The sequence below is a fragment of the Vigna umbellata genome, chromosome 2 (genome assembly GCF_029865625.1).
Source record: "Vigna umbellata cultivar VRB3 chromosome 2, Vumbellata_1.0, whole genome shotgun sequence".
NCBI lineage: Eukaryota > Viridiplantae > Streptophyta > Magnoliopsida > Fabales > Fabaceae > Vigna > Vigna umbellata.
The window spans coordinates 17,336,838-17,341,346 of NC_142166.1; positions in this window are offsets into that span (position 1 = coordinate 17,336,838).

Below are 4,509 nucleotides of genomic sequence, written 5' to 3' on the forward strand. Positions count from 1 at the left end.
TTGTTTTCCAGTTTGAACTTCGAATCTGAATTGCATTTCTGAATTGGAATTGAATTTTGTTTCTGCATTGGTTCTGCTCCAATGTTTCAAATTTCGCTTCGTTGTTTCAAGGTTGTATTAATGGTAGCTTGAATCTGTGTGGGTTGGATTGCATTGCTTCCTTGAGATTTCCAAACTGTGATTGTAATATGCTGCTCTGACCTTGCTCATATTCAATCTATTTATGCACCTGCAGTTAGGGCACGCTTAGTGGTCTAATTAGAGTTTAATGTTTGCTTAGTCATTAATTTGTATGCTACATAATCGATTGAATGTGTGCATTGTGTTTGCTTAATTCGCTATTATATATGAAAATTATGTTTAGTCTTTGCTTAGTAGGCTAATTAGTGTTGGATTAGGGGTTATAGGAGAGGATGATTGTTGTTAATCTGTGTTTGGAAGGATTGTAACCGAACTAATGACCAATTTGTCCTTAATCAGTGTTTTAATTTATGTCTTTATTAGTAAAACTATCCAAAATCCCCCCTACATGTTTGACCTATTTCCTAAAACATATTTGGTCCTTGAGAGATGACCTAAGAGTCACTTCCTAGTATATACTGCACTTTAATTGCATATTAATTTGATTCGGGTACGACCTCGATCAGAGGCACAAGAATCAAGCCCAAAAGTTGAGTTTTTAACGGATATCTTTCCAAGGGTCTATTTATTGAAGATTATTTAGATAAAGAATCAACAAGATAACATATAACGTAAATATTCATCCTTAAAGAACTGTTCAAAAATAAAAGCACAGAAAGAGCTCAAGGAAAGAAAACATTTGAGTAGAAAAAGAGAAAAGAATTCAAGTAATACTCTTGAGCTTTATTGTAATATTGTCTTATTATTGTAAGAAAGAGAGTGATGAATCATTATATTGTACTATTCACTAAGCTTTTCGCACCAAATTATATTAGTGAATTGTGTTTAATTCTCCATTATTGTCTCATTTTCACTAATTTGACTTAATTTGATCAATAATTCATATTTTAATTAATTTGGATTATTTGAATCTAATTATTCTCATTATTAATTGCAGGACAATTTTGGCATTATGATTACGACTTCAAGAGGGTTGCCACATCATTTAATTTCGTTTTGTAATTTTAATTATTTTAGTTTTGGGCCCAAGTTTAGGTCAGATTTTGTACGAAGCCCATATGGAGGGCATTTTCATCTTTTGAGCTTTTAAAACCCCAAAATCAGATTTTAGAATCTCTCCCTCATTTTCGTTTTAGAGCATTGGCGTATTTGTAGCCCCCCTTTTGGGGTTTTAGGTTCTTTCTTTCATTCTCCTTTTATGTATTGAATCTCTTTTTTAATTGCAATTTAATTTTTCGTTTTAGGTTCTTGTTACGTTCTCGTTGCCTATTGCGTTTTCCCTTTTCATTTTCGCATTTTGAATCCAATTTCATTTCTAGGTCTGCATTTATGTTTTAAATTCCGTTTCTATATGCATTTGTGTTTTCAATTTTGAATTCTGTTGCGGTTTTCAATCTGTTTTGTAATTCCATTTTGTGTTCTTTCGCTTAGTTGAGTAACTGTGTGGTGCAAAAGTGATTGCATATGAGCATTGTGTTTGCTTAATTCTCTTTTTTTGAAGACCGAATTAACCTTCGCTTAGTTGGTTAATTTGTGTTGGATTAGAGGTGAGAGTAGTATTTATTTGTTGTTAATCTGTGATTGGAAGCATTGTAATTGAGCTAGTGATCAACTGTTTTAAATCTGTGTTTTGTGTTCATATTTAATTTGGTTCATTTCAGTTCACAAAATTATCCATAAACCACCCCCACCACGTGTTCGATCTAATGACTAACACACATTTGGTCCTTGACAGACGACCTAGGAATCACTTCCTAGTTTATACTACACTTTAATTGCATATTAATTGTGAGTGTTTAGACTGCATTGTATTGTATTCACATCCTCTCTACGAGAGTTATAATAGTCTGAACGACTTGTAAGTAATCGTTTATTGCAATTTTGAAGAGAATTAAAATACTTGTTGATGGCAAGGTTGTCTAGTACCAAGAGTGGTGCAAATACGCATCTAGTCTAGGGTAACGGGAGGTTATTCGCTAACTGAGAAGACTAGGAGTAGTGAGAATACTCATGCAGTCTAGGACAATAGGAGGTAGCTTAGTTGGAGTGAACCACTATAAAATCATTTGTGTATTTGTTACTTTTCTCTTGACTAAACGCTTCTCATTTAAAACCTGCAGTTGCGCTTTTATCTCTACATAAAAGAACCTTCTGCACCAAATTATTTAACAAAGGAAGTTATTACAAACACTGTAGTGTACACTCTGAATAGAACGTTAAGAGAAAATATCTTTTACTATCATTTACTAAGTCGAGCATCTAGGCACTTGTTTGACAAATCCAAAACTCAACTAACATGCTATATCAGAAGGGTTGCGAAAAGAATTTTTCCATTAACATTATTCAACCCCCCTCCCCTTTTAGTGTTTTTCAGGTACTTCAACACCTACCAAAAGTTGGAGCTACCAAAGGAGTCCATAACATCATATGATGAGCCGATATATAAATTCTTTAGGAGAGAGTGTCTATGAGGTGGTACATCCTGTTAAGACAAGATTGTCTATAAGACTGAACTGTTTAAACACTTTCATTTGTTTTGAAGTTTAACAAACAAAATTTAATAAAATGATCATATGACAGTGTTATCATTAAAATAAAAATAAAGCTAAGATAATTGATTTGTGAAAATACTCCTTAACCCTCAGTGACCATCATTATTGTCGTTCTTGTGAGCTCCATTGTCACTGGAGCTCACACCCTAGGCTCTCATTGTTGGAATAATTGAGGTTCAATCCCTTACTCTTCATTTCAGTTTAAATTTCATTTTTTGACTGAGTCTTGTATATTTCACAACTTCAAGGATGAACATAGGTATTTTTTTTCATTCTGGTTTCAATGATTTAGGGATTTCCATTCAACATCGGTTTGTGTTAAAATAGAATGGCTCAATTTCTAACACCAAGACGGGTGGTGAATTGGTTAATTGTAATAAAACAAAATCTTTTAAAATCTTTTTCACAAAAATTGATGCCTTTATACTTTTCTTGAATTGTATGGTAAAAGATTTTCAATGTAGCGGAAACTTAATCGAATAAGTACAGAAACTAATCAATTATATAAAAGAGAGTAGGGATCAAAAAATTCAAACACTGAGTTTTTATACTGGTTCTGCCAAGCCTACATCCAATGTCCTTCCAACCACAGGAAGCCAATGCACTATAAATATCAAGGTTTTTACAGCAAGGTTTTTATAGAGATCTCACGTCAAAAATATAAAAGACCTCTCTAACCCTCTAATCTAATATAGGCAGTCAACAAATAAACCAGCAGCAAGAATCTCCTCTTCTGCCGTCTAACCCTTTTGAGGCACCCTCAAAGTCAAGAACACACACATTATTCTTCCTGTAGTCACAACAAGGAACTCAAACCAATCTTCAAGAGATTGTAGAATTTGATCACGCAGTAACACCCAAGTGTGCAGATTTGATCAGTCTTTGAAACACAACAGTCTTGCTCTTCAAGAAATCACAAGTTGTTGATCACCACGATCAATATTGTTTCTTGGAGCTTTTCCTCTCTTTCTGTAACATCACAACTTTCTGTAAATGATATGAAATTGTTAGAATCACCAAAAGTTCTTACAGAATTCAAATCTGCGTCAATTTATAGTATAACACATATTAGACGCATTTTAATCGATTGAGCTACTAACGTAATCGAATATAATAATCAATTATAACAGAATTAATAGCAGTCAAACAAGTAATTGAATGTACAATTAATGCAATCGACTATAATTTAATGCTTGGTCAACATATTTAAAAATATGATCGTTATGTTAGTTGTTACCAGCATTTAACAGATTTTCAAAACATCAACTAACTTATTCGAATACATAGTGCATGCATTTTATTAAGTGAAATCTTTTTGCACAGTTTTGAAAACTTTTCTCTTTGAAAAAACTCACAGCATACTTCAAAAGAGTTTGTTCAAACACACGAGTTTTAATCGATTCACCCCATAATGTAATCGACTTAAAACTGTTGTTTCGCCACACATTTAAAGTTCAACCATAGTGCTTGTGATTTTTCTTTTCCCGAAAACATATGTCATGCATACACATATAAAATCACATATTTCACACAGTGATATGCAATGAACAACACAAACATAGCTCAAACATCACTAGTGGAAAAAGAGGATTCCATGAAGGGCTATTACGATAGGTGAAATCCACCTATCATAATACATTGAACGGTGGCAATTTTGTAATAAAACTAAGAGATATTATGATGTATTTTAAGAAATCTATAATAATAAGTGTAGTGGTGGCATTTTCATAATAAACATTACTTGTATTATGATATGTAAAAACCACCTATCACAATAAGTTAGGCACTTTGGCAAAATGGAAATTATGAGAAAACA